General features: G+C 39.3%; 1 pseudogene; it reads left to right on the top strand.

Annotated features, from left to right (window-relative positions):
* The first annotated feature begins 5,304 nt into the window (after window positions 1-5,304).
* Window positions 5,305-5,422, top strand: LOC126185605 (5S ribosomal RNA; annotated as a pseudogene).
* Window positions 5,423-27,813: the final 22,391 nt, after the last annotated feature.

Genomic DNA, 27,813 nt, shown 5'->3' with positions numbered 1-27,813 from the left:
GGAACAGATGGTTAATCATCATATGGTCTGGTTTTTAGAGACCAGGCAACTCCTCAGCCACTCTCAGTGTGGATTCCGAAAATTTGGGTCCATGGTCGACAACCTGACTAGAAGTGGCTATTCAGCAGGCTTTTCTCCATCATCATCACTGTATTGGCATATTCTTTTATATCAGTAAGGTGTATGATACTACTTGGAGACACTGTATTCTGACACAACTGCATCAATGCGGCTTCTGTGGCCAACCCCCATTTTCATTAAGTCTTTCCTGTCTCAGCAGTTTTTTCGGACCTGAGTTGGTCACACACTGTCTGATTGATTTGAGCAGGAGAATGGTGTCCTCCAGGGCAGTGCTTTAAGTGTTATCCTCTTTGACATAGCCATCAACAGTATAACATCTACAGTAAGGAGTCCAGTACAGTGCTCCTTATTTATGGACGACTTTGCTGTTTTCTGTTCCTCCTCCAGTGTTGCAACTTTCAGTGTGGTGGTTAGAGGAGTGGACTGCAAAGACAGGTTTTCAGTTTTCTTCTGCTAAGTGTGTGTGTTCATTTTAATCATTCTCACTGTCCTTTTAATTTGCTTGTCTTGCATATAGGGGACACTATCCTACATTTTAGAGACATAGTGTGGTTTCTGGGCCTCATTTTTGACTCCAGATTGTGATGGTTGCCACACCTGTGAGACCTGAAAGCCAAAACCCTGAAGGCACTGAACATCCTCAAGTGCCTCAGCCACAGGTCTTGGTGAGCAGACAGGGCATGTATCCTCCAGTTTTATCAGGCTTTTGTGCATTCACGGCTGGACTACGGGTGCATGCTGTATGGGTTAGTGAGGCCATCTCATTTGTGGGTCCTTGAAGCTGTCCACCATGTGGGGATTCGACGGGCCACGGGTGCTTATTGGACTAGTCCTATACCCAGCCTCTGTGATGAGGCTGGGGAACTGCCACTTACCATCTCGGCAGCAGCTCCTCCTAGTGTGCCAGGAGTGTAAGTGTCTGGCAGGTCTAACCTCACCTGCTCACCATATTGTTGCTCATCCGCCTCTGGACCATCTTTTTTCACACTGAGCCATGATGCCTTTTGGGATCCATGCGCAACATGTGCTAGAGTCCCTCAGTGTGGAGGCCACACAGCCCCATATCCAGGGTTTTAACTGCCTGCCACCCTGGTTACTATGGAGGCCCAGAGCGATTTTAGATTTGGTGCGGTACAAGAGAGATTGCACCCCTGCTTGTGTTTTTAATGCAACATTTGGTACCTATCTGAGCACCACGACTATGTAGTTGTTTCTACAGATCGTCAAAACAGGGGGATTCTGTTGGTTGCTCTGTTGTCTTTCTGGATCGTGTCCTCAAGGTCTGACTGCCTCAAGTGTCTACTGTCTTTGATGCAGAATTTTAGGCGGTCTTGCTGGCACTGCATCAGATGAGACCCTCTTCCTGTCCTAAATTTCTTGTCTGTTCTGATAAACTAAGTGTCCTTCACTCATTACAATGTTTGTATCCAGAAGATAAAATAGTCCAGACCATCCAGGATGCCCTCATCCAGCTACAATGACTGTTTAAGGAGGTGGATTTCTGCTGGGTTCCTGAGCAAGTCGACATTGCTGGGAACTAAAGGGCAGATCTCGCACCCAAGGTGGCATGTCTCGATCTGCAAGTGTTTCAGTGTGCCATCCCCCTGCACACACTCACCTCGCTGTTGAGCTCACGAGTCATGCATTGGTGGGAGGATGAGTGGCTGGGAACGACTGATGATAAGCTCTATTTAGTCAAGCCCACAACATATGTGTGGTGTACTTCCTTCCAGCCACTTAAATGGGACGAGGTTCTTTTTGCTCGTCTTCGGATAGGCCACAATCCTATGATGCATCGCTGCCTGATCCAGTGAGAGGACCCTCCAATGTGTGATATTTGTGGTGTCCAGGGCACTGTGTGCTATGTTTTATTGGATTGTGTTTTATTTTCTGACCAGTGTGCTGTGACTGACTTGCCAGTGGATCTGCTATCTCTTTAGGAAATACTCAAATGAATGTGGTTAAAGTTTTAAAGTTCTGTTACTTGTCCAATTTTTTTAACATGATTTTAGGGAGAGGGTCTTATTTTGTTCACAAGGTGACTGGCTCACACATATTTTACATAAGTGGCCAGCCAGTGACAATTCCCTCTTTCATCCTTGATGCTCGTTTCTCATTTTCCTTACGTTTTATTTTCCTATACAGCATTTTTCACCTTTTCCTGCTTTCTTTGCGTGTATGCTTCCATTTTACTAAATTTGTCCACATTTGTTTCTTTTAATGTGTGTCAGGGTGGTGATGACCTCAACGTTGAGCACCCGTAACCTCCAAAACACATACACAAACACACACACACACACACACACACACACACACACACACACACATTAAACTAAAGAAGCAGTCTCCCTTTTGTCAGCTTAGGTTGTCAATGTCAAATTGAACACAGTACAGATATTCAAGGAGCATTCTAACTAATAACTAGACAAATGAAAGAGAAATAAGATCAGGAATTGTAACAGCAAAGCAAGATTTCCAGAGAAGAAACACCCCTTATGCAGCAAATTTGGGTTGTAGTTTTTGCTCGAGTTATCATATCGTTTTTGGAAACCCAGAATCTACTATGTAGGAATCAACATGGGTTCCGGAAACAGCGATTGTGTGAGACCCAACTTGCTTTATTTGTTCATGAGACCCAGAAAATATTACATACAGGCTCCCAGGTAGATGCTATTTTTCTTGACTTCTGAAAGGCGTTCGATACAGTTCCGCACTGTCGCCTGATAAACAAAATAAGAGCCTACGGAATATCAGACCAGCTGTGTGGCTGGATTGAAGAGTTTTTTGCAAACAGAACATAACATGTTGTTAACAATGGAGAGGCGTCTACAGACGTTAAAGTAACCTCTGGTGTGCCACAGGGGAGTGTTATGGGACCATTGCTTTTCACAATATATATAAATGACCTAGTAGATAGTGTTGGAAGTTCCATGCGGCTTTTCGCAGATGATGCTGCAGTATACAGAGAAGTTGCAGCATTAGAAAAATGTAGCGAAACGCAGGAAGATCTGCAGCAGATAGGCACTTGGTGCAGGGAGTGGCAACTGACCCTTAACATAGACAAATGTAATGTATTGCGAATACATAGAAAGAAGGATCCTTTATTGTATGATTATATGATAGCGGAACTAACACTGGTAGCAGTTACTTCTGTAAAATATCTGGGAGTACACGTGCGGAACGATCTGAAGTGGAATGATCATATAAAATTAATTGTTGGTAAGGCGGGTACCAGGTTGAGATTCATTGGGAGAGTCCTTAGAAAATGTAGTCCATCAACAAAGGAGGTGGCTTACAAAACACTCGTTCGACTTATACTTGAGTATTGCTCATCAGTGTGGGATCCGTACTAGATCGGGTTGACAGAGGAGATAAAGAAGATCCAAAGAAGAGCGGCGCATTTTGTCACAGGGTTATTTGGTAACCGTGATAGCGTTACGGAGATGTTTAACAAACTCAAGTGGCAGACTCTGCAAGAGAGGCGCTCTGCATCGCGGTGTAGCTTGCTCGCCAGGTTTCGAGAGGGTGCGTTTCTGGATGAGGTATCGAATATATTGCTTGCCCCTACTTATACCTCCCGAAGAGATCACGAATGTAAAATTAGAGAGATTAGAGCGCGCACGGAGGCTTTCAGACAGTCATTCTTCCCGCGAACCATACGCGACTGGAACAGGAAAGGGAGGTAATGACAGTGGCACGTAAAGTGCCCTCCGCCACACACCGTTGGGTGGCTTGCGGAGTATAAATGTAGATGTAGATGTAGAGTTAAGAAAACGTATGTTTAAATATATTATGCAGAGTGTTATTCTGTACAGCTGTGAAAGCTGGACATTGGAGATGAGAGAAAGAGACAAAAATGAAGCATTCAAGAAGAAGATTTAGAACAGAATGGAGAAAATAAAATGTGTGAAGACCAGCAAAGTATTGGAATGAGTACAGGAGAAAACATATCTCCCAAACTTGCTTAAGAAAAGGGAAGCTGACAGGGTTGGGTAAACTGTGAGAAAAACAAATTCTGATGACAGCTAACAAAGGTGCAGTGGGGAGGCAAAAGAAAATAGGAAGGAGAGAACAAATATGCTGAATGAATTGAAATAACAAGATACCAACAACAAAGTAGCTGGCCTGGAACAGAAACAGTTAAAGACAACAATGGTGTTGTTAACCTGTCAGGAGGCCATACACCTTGTGGTGGCACTGATGATGATGATCATGATATCAGGATGGTATAAGCTTTATAGAAGTGCCTGATGTCATCACTGTGGCATTATTGTAAGTGATGTCTGATTGGTTTACTGCTAAATCTTTCTCTTTGTGTTACAAAACTAGATTTCATCCAGTTTCAACTACTGCCCATACATCACCTAAAACTACTTCTGGATGGCCACCACATCCTCAAAAACTTGAAGAATAATATTGGTTTCAACATAAATGTTGAAAATAATGTAGCTCGTTAATATTACATAGAGCTCCATACAAAAGATTCCTTGTTGTCCACAGAGAGAGAGAGATAATGAAACTAAAGTGAAAACATAAATGGCTTTAAAAGACATCTTTGCTGTCTGGTTTACACATAGAGGTATCTTCCCATGTGAAGACTGGAGACAGTAGTGATATTATATTGTGTAAAATATCTCTCTGAATTGTCTTGGAAGACTACTTTCTGAGGTTACTCGTCAAGCAAGTATAACATAATTCCTTTTCCACTATGGCTGTTACAATTCAAAAACATGTGAGCCACTATGGAGTAAAGCTTTATAACACTCTGCCACTCTGCATCAGGGGAACAGAAGATGAAGGAAAATATAAGTCAGAACTAAGAAAGTTTATGATAAATAAATGTTTTTGTAGCACAGAGGAATATTTTGAATCCTTAAATCACTAACTAATAGTTCTATCGTTAATATCATGTTCTCATTGTCAGTTCCATGTCTCATTTATACTCTTTTTAACTCTAAAATTATATGTAATATGTGTTTTCCAAAATGTACTAAATATATATAAATCCATCACATACGCTACATGTTAAAGGAGCATGTAAAAAAACAACACATTAATTCAATGTTTTATTTTTCAACATATGATATAATGTTAATTTTATGTGTTTTAATTCAATGTTTTAATTTTCAACATAATGTTAATTTTGTGTGTTTGATAGGAATATGTAATTTCTGCTGTGCATATTCTGGACAGTAGTATGACAGTTACTATATCATGTAAATGAGCAACGGCCTTGCCGCAGTGGATACAGCGGTTCCTGTCAGATCACCGAAGTTAAGCACTGTCGGGCGTGGCTGGCACTTGGATGGGTGACCATCTGGGCCGCCATGTGCTGTTGCCATTTTTTGGGCTGCACTCAGCCTCATGATGCCAATTGAGGAGCTACTCGACCGAATAGTAGCGGCTCCGGTCAAAGAAAACCATCATAACGACCGGGAGAGCGGTGTGCTGACCACATGCCCCTCCTATCCGCATCCTCAGTTGAGGATGATACGGCGGTCGGATGGTCCCGATGGGCCACTTGTGGCCTGAAGACACAGTGCTGTCTATATCATGTAAATGATGAAAAGGATGATAATAAATGAAATGAAAAAAAAGAAATATATAGGGACAATAGTAGTTATAATGTTTTACAAGTTGCCCCCAGGCCTAAATTTGAAAATATTTTTATTTTCTACTTTACATAAACAGTATTTTTTGTCCATTGCATTTCTGCTTATTTAATAACAGTCAACTGGTTCACTCTAGAGAAGATCCATTCATTACCATAGAGTCACTCTTCATATCAGAACATGCCTCAGGGGCATCTGACTTGTGAGATGGAGGGCTCTCAGAGAAACATCCACTGAACAGAATTCTCATGTTCTGAGTCACTGATCAGAGCAGATACTCAATGGATTAGTCATCAAACTTAAACTTTTCTTTTCCCTTGTTGGCTGTGATGGCACTGGGGCTACTGGAGTTACCTTCTCTCCTCTCCCTGGCAATCATCATTATGTAATCCCAATCAGAACCTATGCAGTTCCTTTCTCCTAAACATAGGTATTTTATTTGCAGGACTATGCCACACTTAAATACTAATTATGCCCCTGCATGCCAAGGCGGTATGCAATGTCTTTAATGAACAGGTCATCAGAGGTGGAAAAAAATTGAGTACTTCCAGGGCATTTGCCTTAAGTAATTATGAAAAATTATAGACCCTAAATACATATGGCTGGACACTGATTTTAACAGAACTCCTGACTCCATTCAGTGATCGATAGGAATACCACTGAGTGCAAACTGAATAAGATTCCATACTGTGCTATTATTTTATTGGACTCTGGAGGGGTCCAATATATAGGTTAATAGCATTTAAGACAAAGAACAAAAAGACTTTCAGATGAATACATGCTGTAGATGTAGACATTCAGTACATAAATTTAAATATAAACCGCACATAAATATACTGGGTGTATCAAAAGAATCATCTGATTTTAAAAAATCATAACTATTATATTATTTGAGATATGGTTCAAATGGCTCTGAGAACTATGGGACTTAACATCTGAGGTCATCAGTCCCCTAGAACATAGAACTACTTAAACCTAACTGACCTAAGGACATCACACACATCCATGCCTGAGGCAGGATTCGAACCTGCTACCGTAGCAGTCGCGCGGTTCCAGACTGTAGCACCTAGAACCGCTCGGCCACCATGGCCAGCATTTGATATATGTTTGTGAACAATGTACCATTGGAAAGAGCAAACTCTTGAGTTTTACATGGTTCCTGGCAATTATGAGCAGTGTGCACCCATTTCAGTTCTAGTAAAAATGGTGTCAGGACAACATAATGTATTTTGTGTTCTACATTTTGTGCAGTGCCAGTCAGTAATAACTGCTTAGTGTGACTTTCATACTAGCTTTGATGCAGATCCTCCTACAGCTCAGAGCAGTAGTCGATGGCAATAACTATTCTGAGAAACACATTGTTTGTGTCAAGGCAAATTGCCAGGCCATCCCCAAGTGTCTCTGACAGACATGGAACATATCCACCATAGTGTAACAAGGAGTCTACAGTAATTCATTTGCCGTGTAGTTCAACAGATCAACATGTCCTTGATGTTCATCTGGCTTGTATTGTGTCAATGTTTACACATGAAAAGATACAAAATTCAGCTACTGCAAACTCTTTGTGAAGGTGACAAACAACAAAGAATGGAATTCTGTAATATCATTCTTGGCAAGATAGAAAATTACAGTTTTCTTCCTGCTTAGAGTTTAGTGACGAGGCAACATTCCATTTAAATTGAAAGGTGAACTGTCATAATGTGAGATTATGGGGTACAGAGCAGTCACATGAATTTGTACAACACGAGAGGGACTCTCCAAAATTTAATGTGTTCTTTGCAGTTTCACAGGAAAATATTAATTGTCATTTTTCTTAGCCAAGAAACCTGTTACAAGAAGCACATATCTTGGTACACATGAGAACTTTCTTTTCCTGCAGTTGGAGACTGTTTTGGAAGACTTCATTTACTAATAGGATGGGACACCGCATGCTGGTATCTTGAAGTGTAGGAGTTTTTAAATCAAAGGATTACTGAATGATGGATCAGTTGCACTGGACCAAATGATTGAGCCTTAAATTACTGGCCTCCAATATCACCAGACATGACTGTATGTGGTTATTTATTGTGGGGGTTATAAAATGCTCTGTTTATGTGCCTCCATTACCAACAACAACAATGAATGAACTGAGACATCGCATAACAGTAGTTGTAGAAGCTGCAACTCATGACATGCTCATTGCAGTGTGGGAACAATTTGAATACCACATTGCCAACTGCCATGCACCTCAAGGAGGTCATATTCATGGATCCCAATGTGGGCATATTGGACACCTATGAAAAGGCGTGAAAAAATCTTTTGGAGTTCTTTTTGATACACCCTGTATTAGTCTGATCCCAGTTCAGGGTAGAATTCTGTATTTTGCTGCAGAGGCCTTAATGAATTGCTGCCATAGATGATAGTAGAAACTGGAAATACCCATAAATCCAGATGTAAATTAAAAAGTTATTTCATAAGGAGCTATTCAGCAAATCAATAGAACCATTAGAGTAAATTAAAATACCATGATTTCTTAGGAGATTCTGCAAAATGGTTAATGTCATTTGCATTCAACAGGGAGATGAAGAGTATCAATAGAAAAGGGTAATCTTCATTTGAATGTGTGCTAATTACATGTTGGTCACAAAGTTTCAATCCATGGTGTCCTGCTTTCAATGTTGCGTAGTGTTGTGTATTAAGATTTTTCAATATCTTGTTAACAAATCCTAAGTCCTATTTGTTTACACATGATAAGAAACACTGATATAGATAGCAAATGAAACATGGTTTCTTAATGAGTTGCTACTGATACCTACATGAATATTAACAACTGATTGTTGCCAATTAATCCCCATTAAACTATGAAAAAACTCATTATTCGTAGTTCAGAGCTTCAAGTGGATTCCAGTCAACATAAATATGAGCACATGTAGGGAGAAGAGGTTCTCAATGGTGGATACTTAGGACTTAAACAATGCAAATAATTTTTATGGAAGGAGTAAACAAGAGCTCTGCTGAAATGTTGAGAACTGCATTATGCATTATGCAGCTGAAGTGGTATATTTTATCAGAGATTATCGAGTTTGGTCTATGATCAGACCATCATTTGGTCCAAAAACCATCTCAGGTATGCATTAGTTTAACTGGAATAACACTTGTCAGTTGTACATTATTCCAGCACCATTGACACTGTATTGTGTGGTATACTTACACACTTCAGAGACTGAAATTGATTGTCTCTAACAAAATATACCATTACAGTTCAGTATTGGATAATGCAGTTTTTACCATTCATTAAAGCTGTACAACACCACCTCCATAAAATAAATGCTGAAATGGATAACACATCTTTGTTTGCAATGTGAGTGTTGTCATACAGGAGCAATGTAAAAATAAAAATGTTCGTATATTTTGATGACTTTCATTCCATAATATCAACTGGCCTCTTATTTTGGGGTAACTCAATTGTAACATGCATTAGTTATCACACCATTTTATGGTTGCTTTGGAGAAGACAGTTCAATGAACTGGTTCTGAATATATTTAACAATGATATCCCTCTTCGGTCTTCAGCCAGATCAAGCAGCCAGATCAAGTTCCTCATTTGTATTCCCCAGTCACCAATTTATGTTTGGAATATCCTGAAGACAGGGTGTTTAGAACAGCATTTTTAAAATATTCCTGATTTTGCAGGTATGTTGACAATACGTTTATGGTATGACCACATGGAACTGTTGCTCTGAACTGTTTCATGGATCATTTTGACAGATTTCATCCCAGCAGATGGTACACTATGAAAACCAAAAGTGATGGAAAGCTTCCATTTCTGAATGTACTGGCCTATAGAGAGGACAATGGAGCAGAGACACACAGTGTTCATAAAAAACCAATGAACACAGACTGGCATGTGCAGTAGAGTGGCCTGGATAGTGTTTAGGTTAGAGGGTCTCAGGAAACAACAAATAAGTTTTTAGTCTCAAATGGTGCAGGTCAAATACAGGACAAGATTTGACCTAGGACCCATATGTATTATGGTAGTAAATTGTTGTGGTGTATTGGTAAAGAACCAATGCAGCAGATGCAAATAGAAAGGACTGGTGCAAAAGTCGTTATAGGTGCTGACAGCTGGCTCAAGCTGCAGCTAAGAACAGCATAAAATTTTGCAAGGGACCTGATAGTGTTTAGAAAAAAATATCTTAAATACAACTGATATTGTCGTGTTTGTTGCTATTAGAATAGTCTATTTTGTAGCAAAATTGAAGTACATAGTTTGAATGAGTACAGGTGATGTACATAACATCCAGAATAAATTAATAATTTTTTCCTTGTACTGAATTCCTGACAAAGATGATACAGATGCTGATGTGTTCAAAGTACACTTGAGTCTCGTTTCAAATAGGTACCACACTCATAAATTGGTACTTGGTGGTGGTTTCAATATACTGTCAACATGTTGGCGAAAATACACTCCTGGAAATTGAAATAAGAACACCGTGAATTCATTGCCCCAGGAAGGGGAAACTTTATTGACACATTCCTGGGGTCAGATACATCACATGATCACACTGACAGAACCACAGGCACATACACACAGGCAACAGAGCATGCACAATGTCGGCACTAGTACAGTGTATATCCACCTTTCGCAGCAATGCAGGCTGCTATTCTCCCATGGAGACGATCGTAGAGATGCTGGATGTAGTCCTGTGGAACGACTTGCCATGCCATTTCCACCTAGCGCCTCAGTTGGACCAGCGTTTGTGCTGGACGTGCAGACCGCGTGAGACGACGCTTCATCCAGTACCAAACATGCTCAATGGGGGACAGATCCGGAGATCTTGCTGGCCAGGGTAGTTGACTTACACCTTCTAGAGCACGTTGGGTGGCACGGGATACATGCGGACGTGCATTGTCCTGTTGGAACAGCAAGTTCCCTTGCCGGTCTAGGAATGGTAGAACGATGGGTTCGATGACGGTTTGGATGTACCGTGCACTATTCAGTGTCCCCTCGACGATCACCAGTGGTGTACGGCCAGTGTAGAAGATCGCTCCCCACACCATGATGCCGGGTGTTGGCCCTGTGTGCCTCGGTCGTATGCAGTCCTGATTGTGGCGCTCACCTGCACGGCGCCAAACACGCATACGACCATCATTGGCACCAAGGCAGAAGCGACTCTCATCGCTGAAGACGACACGTCTCCATTCGTCCCTCCATTCACGCCTGTCGCGACACCACTGGAGGCGGGCTGCACGATGTTGGGGCGTGAGCGGAAGACGGCCTAACGGTGTGCGGGACCGTAGCCCAGCTTCATGGAGACGGTTGCGAATGGTCCTCGCCGATACCCCAGGAGCAACAGTGTCCCTAATTTGCTGGGAAGTGGCGGTGCGGTCCCCTACAGCACTGCGTAGGATCCTACGGTCTTGGCATGCATCCGTGCGTCGCTGCAGTCCAGTCCCAGGTCGACGGGCACGTGCACCTTCTGCCGACCACTGGCGACAACATCGATGTACTGTGGAGACCTCACGCCCCATGTGTTGAGCAATTCGGCGGTACGTCCACCCGGCCTCCCGCGTGCCCACTATACGCCCTCGCTCAAAGTCCGTCAACTGCACATACGGTTCACGTCCACGCTGTCGCGGCATGCTACCAGTGTTAAAGACTGCGATGGAGCGCCGTATGCCACTGCAAACTGGCTGACACTGACGGCGGCGGTGCACAAATGCTGCGCAGCTAGCGCCATTCGACGGCCAACACCGCGGTTCCTGGTGTGTCCGCTGTGCCGTGCGTGTGATCATTGCTTGTACAGCCCTCTTGCAGTGTCCGGAGCAAGTATGGTGGGTCTGACACACCGGTGTCAATGTGTTCTTTTTTCCATTTCCAGGAGTGTACATGTTTAAAATCAGTGTTGGGCATAAAATATTGTCTGAAATCATACTAAACGCTTTCTCTGAAAATTATTTTGAACAGTTGTAGTGAAGCAAGCTGGGATATTTTACTTCCCCTCTTGTTTTGCCATCTGCCTCCCTTAAATTCATTTTTTCACTTTTAACTACTTAACATTATAATAGACGTGAGTATAATTTGAATGTTCATAAAAGAGAAATGTTGGCCCTTAGTTTTAAAGAATATAACACTGGATCTAATTTTGTGCTTAATTTTATGTAAGTAATTGATTTTGACTATTCCTAGTTAGTATCTTTCATTATAGGGTGGAATCAATAAATGTTTCACAACTTAAATTCTATTGTTGATGTATAAAAAAAATATAAATTCTGTACTAATTATAAACATTTGAAAGACGAAATTCTAGTAATCTTAAAAGAAATGAATTTTTTGATGCATTCAGTTGATTTAATGAGTTAAGTTTTAATTATAATTTCTGTAAGTTCAACTTCGAACAATGTGTAGTTTCACTACCTACTATTGTGATGATATATAAGGGCCTGATTTTTGGTCCCAAGACAATTAACCCATGTCCCAGTTTCAGATGAGGAACCTGTGTTGGTTAGAACAACAATGCTTCAACTTAACTGTTGAATAAGTGTTAAGCAATTATGCCATATGTATAAACAATAATAGTGTCTGCTTGACGCATATCTTTCTATTCTTCAAGAACTGTGAACTTTCTCATTAGGGTTTTACTGCTCATAGATGATCAATAGTAAACTATTGTAGCAGTATGTGGAGGTTTGCCTGCAAAATACTAAAGACGCTTATTGAAAGTAGCATAAGCAATAGTGCACTAACCATTTAACTGTGTGTTGTTAGGGGGTTTGAATGGTGAAATAAAAGTGCTGTGAAATGCAATTGTGCACCTGTCAGCTACATTATTTACAGTAGCCAGTGTCAGAATCCACAACCCATTTTTCAGCCAGTGTAGCAACACAGTAGGTCGACAATGAGAGCAACAAACAAAGAAGTAAATAAAGCAGGTGGAACCACTAAATTTGGTGGCCTGGCAGGTGAGGATTATTGTAAGTGGGCACAATAAACTAGAACTCACGAACTGTGACAGTGAAGTGTGAACTCAAGCAGTTTACAGGGATTTAAATGGAACATATGATACAGCCAATTAGCACTGGGGTTTAATAACTAGGATGCTGCAGCAGCCAATCAGCGAGCAGGTTATATGGAAACAGCCACTGAGTACAGGAGCAACCAATCAGCATGCAAGTGGACACAGCTGACCAGAAATAAACAAGATGCCTTGCCAAGAGAATTACAACTTGCAGCAGGGCAAACTGAGACAACAACCACAGCAGCAGCAACAGCATCAGCAGAAGACCAGTGATTAAAAATAAATCAATTTCTTATAGAAGCCATTTTATATTAAGTGATACATAATGAGTGGCCTTAACTAAAAGACAGTGTGATTGAGGACAGAGCTGTAGAGGTTAAGTTGTTAAATGAACACAAAGACCTAAGTGGGACTGGGTATGTATACAATAGTAGTTATAAATCAGACTTGATTGTCAGTTTGAAGGTTGGGGACAAAGAGCGACATGGAGGAAAACAGTACCAAAGTGGATGAGGTCGTTGAGGTTAAGGAGGAGGAATCTAGTAGCGAAAGTCAGCAAGGGCAAAATTTAAGATGGAAATTTGGAAGCGATGTTAAGGCAAATTTTGAGTAATACCAGTAGTATGAAAGAAGACATTAGTAGGGTGGAAAAGAGAACTGATAGCATTAGAACTGCCATGGTTAACTTAAAGGATGGAATGAAGAAAGAAATTAAAAAGGAGATTCAAGTAGTCAGCTTTAATCTTTCACAACTAAGTAAGAAGTTTGATGCAGTAGTTAATGGAGGTGATAATACTAATGGGAAATTAACATTGAGTCATAAATGTGTGTAAGAGAGAAAGAACCTTTGTGATGACAATAGTACAAAGGTAGAGGTTTCCGAGAAACAATGTGCTAAAAATAGGGATAAAGTTGAGAACCACATCAATCAGATTAAAAATGTTTCAGAAACTGAGGTAGAAACCAAGTGTGCACTAGTGGTAGCGGCAAAACTGGTAAAAGTAAATGCAAATGTAGATTCAAAATTGACTAAATTAGAGAAAAAGGAGGAAGAAGTACAAAATCTAAAGCATAGAGAAGGTGACAGCGGAACTCATAATCATTTTAATAAGCAGGATGATAGTTCTTCCAGAGAAATGGTTAATGAGGATTTGTTTAATGAGAAAGATCATGTTGTTGTTGTTGTTGTGGTCTTCAGTCCTGAGACTTGTCTGATGCAGCTTGTAATGGTCGCCTGGCCGTAGATATTGCTAATTGCTATAATCGCACTATTTCACTCCCATTCACGGAGCGTTTTAGCACTTGATGTTAGGTTGGCGCCATTAAAATGCATTGTGTTGTAGTAATCGCTGCTGCTTGCTGGATCGCTGCTGTCTCTCGATGCTGATGCTGGCTCTACATCTGGTTGTCTAGGGTTAAAAACATGAGGTCCCGTGTTTTTTATGTGCTTTTGATGATAAAGAACGAGCGAAACCAACAAATATGTAAACTTCAAATATTTATTACTCTGGTGGCCATCTTAATTCCACTGTCCACCAAAGACCATGACTCAACACAAAGTAGTACTTCCGTTACATGTTCTTTGCATTGTTTATCCACCTCAAACAATAACACACAAACACACATTACCAAAGTGACATTCCGACTGCCACCCGATCGTTCTTGCTGCTTGTATTTATAACATTGTCAAAGAACTACTAAAAAGAGATATAGTTTACAAGTCACATGTACATCTGTTATCATAATTTGTGCAGAAAATTTATTAATTTGCATCAAGTGACATAATTTAACATGTTATTAAAATGACAGACAGATTTGTTGACTTGACAGAATAAGTCTTTGTTACAAAAAGGCCGTTTTTTAGAAGTTTGTCAATTGATTTCTCTAATTTGCATAAATTAGTAAATAACATGAATTATTAAGAATTACATTGGTTTTCGTCTAAAATAGGATTGATTACGTGAATACTGAGTGAAAACGCTCCTAGTGAACAAATAGGTTTCACTGGGTGATTTTTATTTAAGGAGATCCAAAATACCTAAGTTGGCCACTAATTTTCGTACTTCATATTAATTATTTAAGATGAACTTAGTGTTTTTACATGATGACATTTGCTGTATCAGTGATCAAGTGATATAAACTTTTGTGTGGGTCAGTTACTCAGTATAATTTAATGGGTTGACTGTTTATGGAGATATGTTATGCAATCATTGTTAACATACACAATAACTTTTCTATATTCATAAATACTCGTTAAACTGGTTGAATTTGGAGGGTATCGCATACTTCGGTACAGTAAAGCCTTTAATATGTTCCGTTACAATACCCCCCTCGGGTAATATCATTTACAGAACGTTAATGATATTAGCCGACTAGGACAAATGAGTCAAATGGTTAAAATTTGGAAAAGTACTACTTTAATAACTTTTTTTTTATTTTACTATGCAAAATGTGTATGTATACAAGGACCATTAGAACGTTTCAAAATGACTTCTTCCCACAAATATTTTAGTTGTGTTGTTTCAAATGCACTTTGTGTTATGTCATTCAGTATGACAGCATCATAAAAATATTTAGTAATATATGGAAAAAAAAATGTTAATCTTTGCTCCCAGTGAGCCACATGGAAAATGATCAAAAACAGACACAAATATATCACATGCGATTTTAAGATATATAAAAAATATATGTAAATTATTTCAAAGTCAGTTCTTATTAAGTCACAGATTAATCAAGATAATATAAGGAACATAAATATATTACACAGATGGACAGGTCATATGTCCATAGGAAAATATTGCAATTGTCGGCTCTTTTTGAGCCACATAAATGAAATGAAAACAAAGAACATAATTATAAGTATGGACATGATATATAAACACAAACACTAGAGAAGTAACATGTATGAATATAATATGCATCTGAAAAAAAGGAAATATTTAAAAATCTTGTCTCCCATTGAGACACATAGTCAAGACAGTACAAGAACATATTAATACTAAAATTGGACACTTAAATTGGTCACAACATAACACAAACATCAAACTTGGTGAACATCTGATTAGCTGTAGAAAATTGTACACAAATCTTATGCCTAAGAACACAATAGTAACAAAATGATGGGTCTTGCACAACAATTTTTTCATTGTCTTTTATTTGGTGCAAGTATGTTCCATATTCAACAATACAAAAGGAAAGTAATAAATGTTTGTCACCTTCTTGCCCATTGCAAGTAAAGAAGATGTCTCAAAATTTAATATTCAATAGTGACAATAAAAAATATAAAAACATTCTCTCAGAGATCTGGAACTTTTCCAGGGTCTGTAGGATGAGTGGTAGTTGCTATTAGACACACCCAGTAAAAATCTTTGCTGATAATATGCTTTATGGAAAATGGGTAAGTAACTGTATTCAAACAGGGAAATGTGCTTAATCATGTTTATATGGTTACAATTCACTGATGTTTCTTAATCCAAATAACCTTCTTGATCTGGGAAAGATAAGTCTATATGCATTAGGATGTGGGCTTTCTTTTATTTCAAATGGACAAATGTCAATGTTTACTTTTACATATGGACAACCTAGATCAACATCTTTGTCTATTTCAGTATTTTCAAACAATAGATCATTTTCAATTTCTTTAGTTCCTAAGTCTAATGTCTCTTTCCAACACTTAGACACATCCCTCTCTATTTACAAAGCATTGACATTTAAACATAAACCTTTGTTTTCACCTGTTCCTTTTAACACTGTGTTGTCACTTAACAAACTACTGTTTTCACCCCTTTTTTATAAAGTCCACTACGGATTCTTGTCCACCATGTAGGATACAGGGTTGCACTTACCTTTGCTAATTCTTTCCAAAAGGCATCTTGGTTTATACAGTTTCCATAGTTGTTCCACAAAACTTCTAAAAACTTTTCCCCTTTTTCTTGAAAACACACATTTACATTCCATCCCTTTATATTTTCTTTAATATTATTATTACCATTCTCATAGATTAGTGTTTCATAGTTCCCAATCGGAAATAGCTTGTCCTCAGATACACATTCCCTAGTCTGCATTTCACTTAAATTAACCTCATTATTACCCATGTTTGTCACATCACTTACCTTTCCCACATAATCACTTTTCAATTCTACAAATACTTTTATTTCTTCCTCCACACTCTCATCAACAACATCACTTGACTTAGGATCATTATTTAAATGTCCCTCTATTACTTCTTCCTCCTCCTCCACAACAACCCCATCTTCTGTTTCCCCCCTATGTATCTGAATCTCAGCAATTGAGTCTTTGGCTCCATTAAACACTTTGTCATCCCCCTTCTTATCAAATAAACCCCCCAAAATAGATTCTATTTGTGGTGTCTCTGACTTGTTATTAACACCAGTATCTTTTTCAGCCCAACTATGGAACTCTGCAATACCTTCAACTTCTGCACTTTCACTAACTACCTGTGCTTGAACACTGTTTTCATTAACTATATCACTTTTACTCATAGTACCCCAAAACCTTTTATGAAATTCTACACTCCTGGAAATTGAAATAAGAACACCGTGAATTCATTGTACCAGGAAGGGGAAACTTTATTGACACATTCCTGGGGTCAGATACATCACATGATCACACTGACAGAACCACAGGCACATACACACAGGCAACAGAGCATGCACAATGTCGGCACTAGTACAGTGTATATCCACCTTTCGCAGCAATGCAGGCTGCTATTCTCCCATGGAGACGATCGTAGAGATGCTGGATGTAGTCCTGTGGAACGGCTTGCCATGCCATTTCCACCTGGTGCCTCAGTTGGACCAGCGTTCGTGCTGGACATGCAGACCGCGTGAGACGACGCTTCATCCAGTCCCAAACATGCTCAATGGGGGACAGATCCGGAGATCTTGCTGGCCAGGGTAGTTGACTTACACCTTCTAGAGCACGTTGGGTGGCACGGGATACATGCAGACGTGCATTGTCCTGTTGGAACAGCAAGTTCCCTTGCCGGTCTAGGAATGGTAGAACGATGGGTTCGATGACGGTTTGGATGTACCGTGCACTATTCAGTGTCCCCTCGACGATCCCCAGTGGTGTACGGCCAGTGTAGGAGATCGCTCCCCACACCATGATGCCGGGTGTTGGCCCTGTGTGCCTCGGTCGTATGCAGTCCTGATTGTGGCGCTCACCTGCACGGCGCCAAACACGCATACGACCATCATTGGCACCAAGGCAGAAGCGACTCTCATCGCTGAAGACGACACGTCTCCATTCGTCCCTCCATTCACGCCTGTCGCGACACCACTGGAGGCGGGCTACATGATGTTGGGGCGTAAGTGGAAGATGGCCTAATGGTGTGCGGGACCGTAGCCCAGCTTCATGGAGATGATTGCGAATGGTCCTCGCCAATACCCCAGGAGCAACAGTGTCCCTAATTTGCTGGGAAGTGGCGGTGCGGTCCCCTACGGCACTGCGTAGGATCCTACGGTCTTGGCGTGCATCCGTGCGTCGCTGTGGTCCGGTCCCAGGTCGACGGGCACGTGCACCTTCCGCCGACCACTGGCGACAACATCGATGTACTGTGGAGACCTCATGCCCCACGTGTTGAGCAATTCGGCGGTACATCTACCCGGCCTCCCGCATGCCCACTATACGCCCTCGCTCAAAGTCCGTCAACTGCACATACGGTTCACGTCCACGCTGTCGCGGCATGCTAGCAGTGTTAAAGACTGCGATGGAGCTCCGTATGCCACAGCAAACTGGCTGACACTGACGGCGGCGGTGCACAAATGCTGCGCAGCTAGCGCCATTCGACGGCCAACACCGCGGTTCCTGGTGTGTCCGCTGTGCCGTGCGTGTGATCATTGCTTGTACAGCCCTCTCGCAGTGTCCGGAGCAAGTATGGTGGGTCTGACACACCGGTGTTAATGTGTTCTTTTTTTCCATTTCCAGGAGTGTAATTTATTCTTTCTAACAACATCAGTATTTTCATGGTACTTACTCTTTACATTGTATCTTCTCCTTCTCCAGTTTCGGTTATGTGTTGTCCTGTCATAATATTGTCTAGCCCCAAAACTACGGACATCTAGTGGGACTGTCCACCGTTTCCCGGATGGTTCCCTCGGTCTGTCCGTTTGTAATTGTCGTTTTGTTCACTAGTTTCAACAAACTCCCTTCTATCTTGTTCTCTTCCCCAATACCTATTTGTATCATTCCTGTTATCTCTCCTCCATCCTCCCTCCTGTGTATTGTTTGTGATATCATTTTCATATCTCCTATCTCCCCTATTTGGAACATTATTTCCCGAATTTTCAAAGTCTCTCCTCCCATAATAATCTCTATTTACATTCCTGTTCCACCCCCCATTCTGGTTGTTGCCAGAGCCAAAACTTTGGTTATTTTCTCTTTCCAAGGCCCTATCTAATCTATCTACAAATTTCAGGAACTCTTCCATTGAATCGTCTGGTCCATGGACCAATTCCCACTGCAGTCTCTCTGGTAACCTTCTTTTTAAAACACCAATTTGTGTCATAATATCAAAAGAGTTATTCAAGTGAGCAAGCTTTTTCAATTGATCTCTGCAAAATTTTTGCATTCCCCCTACTTTCCCTCTATACACTGGTCCATTTAGAAATTCTGACTTTAATCTGGCTTGTATGGATTGTGACCAAAATTTGCAAATAAACTTAGCTTCAAACTCTTCAAAAGTATTCCAAGAATCATTATTCTCATTTGCCCAGGATAGGGCCTCCCCTTCTAGAAACCGCTTTACTAACTTAATTTTTATGTTATCTGACATTCCTACAACAAACATATCCTTACATTGGTGAATAAAGTCAATAAGGTGCAGATTTTCACCAGGAAAGCATTTCACTTGGATGTGCCCATACATTGTATTTTGATTGTAAATCGTTTGTTTGGACATCAATGCGTCCTCCAATTGTGTATATTTAGTGTGTATATTTTCTACTTTTGTATCTACATTAGTGGTATACAGGTTGTATTCTTGTTTAAGGTTTTCTGATGTTTTATCTATTTTCTGATCTAATCTTTCAACTTCAGTATCTACTTTGTTGTAGATGACAGCAATGCTGTCTGTGTTAGCTTGTATGTTTTCACTTAAACTTTCAACTTCAACTTGAAATTCTTTTCTGAAGTGTATCAACTGGTCTCTAGTGTCCTTACTGAGGGTAGTTTTAATTTCCTCACACTTCTCATTGAGATGAGTACTTAATAGATCAAAATCCAAACTTAACTTATCCAGTCTATCTGTGAGTTTCAAACTTACTTGTTCACTTGATTGTTTAAAATCCAAACGTACTTGTTCACTTGATTGTTTAAGTTGCGAGATTATTTGAGTTGCAAACCCTGCTAGCCACTCTGTTAAGTTTAATTGTTCACCATCCCCTGGTTCAATTTTTACATTTCCAACGATCTCATCACTCTCAGGTAGAGACATGTTAACTATTAATTATTTTAAATGACAACAACAACAAAATACCTTGCTTTATGTAGCTATACTATGATGTCGTGATCGGTGTTCCTGTTGGCTTTCTTCACTTCTATTCGGTTTTATCGAAGCTGTAGTCTTGATTCATGAATTCCATTGTCATAATCCAGACGTTAACCTTCCGAACGGTGTGATGATGGTTTTTGGTAGTCGCACAAACACAATTTATTTAATTTTGACATATTTTCACTGTTGCCACACTGCACAAATAAACTTTTTTGGAATGATAAGCACTTACGAAATTTATCGCTGCACTATTATCATCGATGCACTTAAAGATCCTGGACGAGCCCCCACTATTGTAATGGTCGCCTGGTCGTAGATATTGCTAATTGCTATAATCGCACTATTTCACTCCCATTTACGGAGCGTTTTAGCACTTGATGTTAGGTTGGCGCCATTAAAATGCATTGTGTTGTAGTAATCGCTGCTGCTTGCTGGATCGCTGCTGTCTCTCGATGCTGATGCTGGCTCTACATCTGGTTGTCTAGGGTTAAAAACATGAGGTCCCGTGTTTTTTATGTGCTTTTGATGATAAAGAACGAGCGAAACCAACAAATATGTAAACTTCAAATATTTATTACTCTGGTGGCCATCTTAATTCCACTGTCCACCAAAGACCATGACTCAACACAAAGTAGTACTTCCGTTACATGTTCTTTGCATTGTTTATCCACCTCAAACAATAACACACAAACACACATTACCAAAGTGACATTCCGACTGCCACCCGATCGTTCTTGCTGCTTGTATTTATAACATTGTCAAAGAACTACTAAAAAGAGATATAGTTTACAAGTCACATGTACATCTGTTATCATAATTTGTGCAGAAAATTTATTAATTTGCATCGAGTGACATAATTTAACATGTTATTAAAATGACAGACAGATTTGTTGACTTGACAGAATAATTCTTTGTTACAAAAAGGCCGTTTTTTAGAAGTTTGTCAATTGACTTCTCTAATTTGTATAAATTAGTAAATAACATGAATTATTAAGAATTACGTTGGTTTTCGTCTAAAATTGGATTGATTACGTGAATACTGAGTGAAAACGCTCCTAGTGAACAAATAGGTTTCACTGGGTGATTTTTATTTAAGGAGATCCAAAATACCTAAGTTGGCCACTAATTTTCGTACTTCATATTAATTATTTAAGATGAACTTAGTGTTTTTACATGATGACATTTGCTGTATCAGTGATCAAGTGATATAAACTTTTGTGTGGGTCAGTTACTCAGTATAATTTAATGGGTTGATTGTTTATGGAGATATGTTATGCAATCATTGTTAACATACACAATAACTTTTCTATATTCATAAATACTCGTTAAACTGGTTGAATTTGGAGGGTATCGCATACTTCGGTACAGTAAAGCCTTTAATATGTTCCGTTACAAGCTCTCCATGCTACTCTATCCTGTGCAAGCTTCTTCATCTCCCAGTACCTACTGCAACCTACATTATTTTGAACCTGCTTAGTGTATTCATCTCTTGGTCTCCCCCTACGATTTTTATCCTCCACGCTGCCCTCCAATACTAAATTGGTGATCCCTTGATGCCTCAGAACCTGTCCTACCAACCGATCCCTTCTTCTGGTCAAGTTGTGCCACAAACTTCTCTTCTCCCCAATCCTATTCAATACTTCCTCATTAGTTATGTGATCTAACCATCTAATCTTCAGTATTCTTCTGTAGCACCACATTTCGAAAGCTTCTATTCTCTTCTTGTCCAAACTATTTACCGTCCATGTTTCACTTCCATACAAATACTTTTAGAAATGACTTCCTGACACTTAAATCTATACTCGATGTTAACAAATTTCTCTTCTTCAGAAATACTTTCCTTGCCATTGCCAGTCTACATTTTATATGCTCTCTACTTCGACCATCATCAGTTATTTTGCTCCCCAAATACCAAAACTCCTTTACTACTTTAAGTGTATCATTTCCTAATCTAATTCCCTCAGCATCACCCGACTTAATTCCACTACATTCCATTATCCTCGTTTTGCTTTTGTTGATGTTCATCTTATATCCTCCCTTCAAGATACCATCCATTCCGTTCAACTGCTCTTCCAAGTCCTTTGCTGTCTCTGACAGAATTACAATGTCATCAGCAAACCTCAAAGTTTTTATTTCTTCTCCATGGATTTTAATACCTACTCCGAAATTTTCTTTTGTTTCCTTTACTGCTTGCTCAGTATACAGATTGAATAACATCGGGGAGAGGCTACAACCCTGTCTTACGCCCTTCCCAACCACTGCCTCCCTTTCATGTACCTCGACTCTTATAACTGTCATCTGGTTTCTGTACAAATTGTAAATAGCCTTTCGCTCCCTGTATTTTACCCCTGCCACCATTAGAATTTGAAAGAGAGTATTCCAGTCAACATTGTCAAAAGCTTTCTCTAAGTCTACAAATGCTAGAAATGTAGGTTTGCCTTTCCGTAATCTTTCTTCTAAGATAAGTCGTATGGTCAGTATAGCTTCACGTGTTCCAGTATTTCTACGGAATCCAAACTGATCTTCCCTGAGGTTGGCCTCTACTTGTTTTTCCATTCGTCTGTAAAGAATTCGTGTTAGTATTTTGCAGCTGTGGCTTATTAAACTGATTGTTCGGTAATTTTCACATCTGTCAACACCTGCTTTCTTTGGGATTGGAATTATTATATTCTTCTTGAAGTCTGAGGGTATTTCACCTGTCTCATACGTCTTGCTCACCAGATGGTAGAGTTTTGACAGGACTGGCTCTCCCAAGACCGTCAGTAGTTCCTATGGAATGTTGTCTACTCCGGGGGCCTTGTTTCAACTCAGGTCTTTCAGTGCTCTGTCAAACTCTTCACGCAGTATCGTATCTCCCATTTCATCTTCATCTACATCCTCTTTCATTTCCATAATATTGTCCTCAAGTACATCGCCCTTGTATAGACCCTCTATATACTCCATCCACCTTTCTGCTTTCCCTTCTTTGCTTAGAACTGGATTTCCATCTGAGCTCTTGATGTTCATACAAGTGGTTCTCTTATCTCCAAAGGTCTCTTTAATTTTCCTGTAGGCAGTATCTATCTTACCCCTAGTGAGATAAGCCTCTACATCCTTACATTTGTCCTCTAGCCATCCCTGCTTAGCCATTTTGCACCTCCTGTCGATCTCATTTTTGAGACGTTTGTATTCCTTTTTGCCTGCTTCATTTACTGCATTTTTATATTTTCTCCTTTCATCAATTAAATTCAATATTTCTTCTGTTACCCAAGGATTTCTACTAGCCCTCGTCTTTTTACCTACTTGATCCTCTGCTGCCTTCACTACTTCATCCCTCAAAGCTACCCATTCCTCTTCTACTGTATTTCTTTCCCCCAATCCTGTCAATTGTTCCCTTATGCTCTCCCTGAAACTCTGTACAACCTCTGGTTCTTTCAGTTTATCCAGGTCCCATCTCCTTAAATTCCCACCTTTTTGCAGTTTCTTCAGTTTTAATCTACAGGTCATAACCAATAGATTGTGGTCAGAGTCCACATCTGCCCCTGGAAATGTCTTACAATTTAAAACCTGGTTCCTAAATCTCTGTCTTACCATTATATAATCTACCTGATACCTTTTAGTATCTCCAGGGTTCTTCCATGTATACAACCTTCTATCATGATTCTTAAACCAAGTGTTAGCTATGATTAAGTTGTGCTCTGTGCAAAATTCTACAAGGCGGCTTCCTCTTTCATTTCTTAGCCCCAGTCCATATTCACCTACTTCATTTCCTTCTCTCCCTTTTCCTACACTCGAATTCCAGTCACCCATGACTATTAAATTTTCGTCTCCCTTCACAATCTGAATAATTTCTTTTATTTCATCATACATTTCTTCAATTTCTTCGTCATCTGCGGAGCTAGTTGGCATATAAACTTGTACTACTGAAGTAGGCGTGGGCTTCGTATCTATCTTGGCCACAATAATGTGTTCACTATGCTGTTTGTAGTAGCTTACCCGCATTCCTATTTTCCTATTCATTATTAAACCTACTCCTGCATTACCCCTATTTGACTTTGTGTTTATAACTCTGTAGTCACCTGACCAGAAGTCTTGTTCCTCCTGCCACCGAACTTCACTAATTCCCACTATATCTAACTTTAATCTATCCATTTCCCTTTTTAAATTTTCTAACCTACCTGCCCGATTAAGGGATCTGACATTCCACGCTCCGATCCGTAGAACCCCAGTTTTCTTTCTCCTGATAACGACATCCTCTTGAGTAGTCCCCGCCCGGAGATCTGAATGGGGGACTATTTTACCTCCGGAATATTTTACCCAAGAGGACGCCATCATCATTTAATCATACAGTAAAGCTGCATGCCCTCGGGAAAAATTACGGCCGTAGTTTCCCCTTGCTTTCAGCCGTTCGCAGTACCAGCACAGCAAGGCCGTTTTGGTTATTGTTACAAGGCCAGATCAGTCAATCATCCAGACTGTTGCCCTTGCAACTACTGAAAAGGCTGCTGCCCCTCTTCAGGAACCACACGTTTGTCTGGCCTCTCAACAGATACCCCTCCGTTGTGGTTGTACCTACGGTACGGCTATCTGTATTGCTGAGGCACACAAGCCTCCCCACCAACGGCAAGGTCCATGGTTCATGGGGGGTGGGAGAAAGATCATATGGTAAGTAAAAAGGAAGTGTGGCACCCTGTAATAACAGCAAGGGTACAAGGGAGACATGTTGAGTGTTTACTAGACAGTGGTAATGATCTGAATGCCATGTTTCTGGGAAAAAAATTACTGGTGCTACTTGTAAGCTGTCACAGAGTGTGACATGAGAGGTACTATTAACAGTGAAATTGGCAGAACAGTTGCTGATGTACACTGTCTTGATAATTCAAAATCTCAGTATTGATTTTATATTTGAGACTAATTTGTTGTTCAATTAGTAAGTAGGGAGTTGAACATTCTGTGTTTAATTCATCATGTGGCAATAATGCTTACTGCAGTTGTCTGTCTCATTTTTCATGTTTCCTGAGGCAGTAAAACTCTACTATCCTATCTGTAGTTTATAAGTGAATCTGGAACATTCTTTCTTTGACTGTTACATTGTTTAGTACAGTAGGATACTTTAGTATTGAAAGATTTTAGATAAAATTTCTCCAGTGTATCTGTGTATATATTATTTTATGTTGTGTTAGCTATAAGTAATGGAATCATAAGAGGATGGAAGAAAGTAAAGTGGTACAATGGTTAAAGAATTGCTGTCAAAGAGATAAAGTAAATTGAAAATCAAAGGTGTCAACACAGGTGGATGATAATTAACGTATGAAGTAAGGAGCTCATGGGTGTAGCAGCTGCGGCAGTATGCAGTAAAATCCATCTTAAATATGAGATATTAATATTAATTGTGGTAGAATAGAGGTGTTTCTTTTTGGTGCAATCAGCATATGGAGATAACTATCTACCCATAGAAGTGTCAACATACAGTCTTCTTTAAAATAAGGAATTACAGCTTTTAAATATAGTTGCCTGGAGTGATGTGTGTGGAATGTATTAGCAAGTCTTGTATGTATATCGCTCTTCAGGCTAGAATACAGTGAAATAAGAGTTTGTGTAAGTGATGATTTTGTCTGATAGGTAATGAGAGTTAAGTTTGCCTTAGCATAAGGATCTGTACTGTGGAGTGTTTTTCAGTAAAGTAAATTTTGCATTAGATAAACAGTGCAGGTGTTTATTTATTAGATAATGAAACTATAATGAATAATAAAATAATGAATAATGTTAGATTCTTAATGGTTTGGGAGCCTGTCTCTGAATTAGGGATATTTCTTGAGAATGCACTCCACTAGTTAACTAAGTGGGAAAGGTAAGAAAATAATGGAGCTGACAGACAAGGCTTAGGAATAAAAATCATGGCTGTATACAAACAAAGGTGGTGTAAATGTATTGATGATTTAAAATTGTGAACAAGACAACATTGGGTACTGTGTATATTGAGCAATTCATGATACTGCAGCTGGGAATGGGAACTTAGCATAAACAGCAATATTTTAGTGAAATACAAGTAATATAATGCTGCATCAAAACTTTGTTTGTGTTCTGATGAATTCTGAGCTTAAAATGGTAATACTGAAATGAACAACAATAAATTTACCAATTAACTGATAACTGTGGTGCTAAACAGATGTGAATATTCAAACAGATCAACTATTTGGTAACATTTTGTGAGGATTTAATTTTCTGTTTGAATGAGAGCAGTGCTCAGAAATTAGTAGAGAAGTAGGGCAATGATTTGGTACAACTTCCATCCCCTTAATTTTGATTTGAGTAGTAATTAAGCTATGCAATAGTGGCTCAGTTCTTTTTCATAAGGTAATGCTCAGTAAATTTATGCTACTGCACATCTTGAGTTTTTGATCTTTTGCACATGGAAAAACAAACACAAATCTTTCCAGTTTAAGCAGTTTCAGACAGTTATGATTTAGAGTATTGTATTGTGGTGCAATGTGCACTTGATTTTAAATTTTTACTAGTCTACACCTCTCATACTATAGTCAGTTTTAGTGCTTATTATTGTAATGTTATGAGAACTATGTATTTATTTATGATGTAATGACTACCATTTTCCAGCACTGTTAAACTTTTTTTTTTAGACTTAAGTTAGAAGTAAAAGTAAGTGTACTAAAGTAGGATATTTTTTCTGATTTTTTCATGTACTTTGGTGGAGGAGAACCTCCTCCTAGGGAACCGATAGCAGTGCATTTCCTTACTAACTGCCACTTGGACCTGTTCAAGGCAGGGACGACTTGGTGAGAAAGTGCGTAAAAACTCATCAAAAGTGTGAAAGTGATTGTGAAAAATACTAAACACTGAGCAAGTGAAATTTTTTGTCTAAACATAAACTGCAATGTGCAGTGTAATTTAACTTCTTTGCTACCCATGAGGATTAATTTTTTGTTAAGCAAGACAGGACTTGTATCAAATGATATGTATCTTTAAATATAATCTTCACTTACCTAAAAAGGACATCATCTATGATGAAGATGCATAATTTTTGTTAAAAGTAAAACTTGTGGATCTTTTCATTTAGTTGTTTATTTATTATCATCCAAATGATCACATTTGTGATATAGGATTTGTCAGGATACATTTCAACAACTATATAATATCTTTACAAAAATTTTTTCTATGCTAAATTCATATGGATCTATCTTATGTTTAATACAATATACAATAATACAATATACAACTAATAACACTTATTAGTGTTTTATAACATAATTTCTTATGTGCTTCACATACCTATTCCTTGATGTTGTGATTTCATTTGTCACATTTATGATATCATAATTATATTCTTATACAGTTGAGCAGAGCTATTCACTTGTACTGTAGTGGCATTTGTTCAGCATGTGGTTCTTAATGTTCTTATGTGCTTGACAGACATATTCATTGATGTAATTTCATTTGTCACATTAATTTAAACATATATTCTGTAACAGTTTTGTACAGATATTCATTTAGGCTGCAATAACATTTGTCAGACATATGGTTCTTTATATTCTAATACAGTTGAGCATAGAAATTTACTTACACTGTAATAACATTTGTCAAACATGTGATTCTTTATAACTGTTTTAAATTT

This window comes from Schistocerca cancellata, chromosome 4 (genome assembly GCF_023864275.1).
Source record: "Schistocerca cancellata isolate TAMUIC-IGC-003103 chromosome 4, iqSchCanc2.1, whole genome shotgun sequence".
Classification (NCBI taxonomy): Eukaryota; Metazoa; Arthropoda; class Insecta; order Orthoptera; family Acrididae; genus Schistocerca; species Schistocerca cancellata.
Note: the sequence above shows the minus strand (reverse complement) of the source record. Positions and strands in the feature narration are given on the sequence as shown.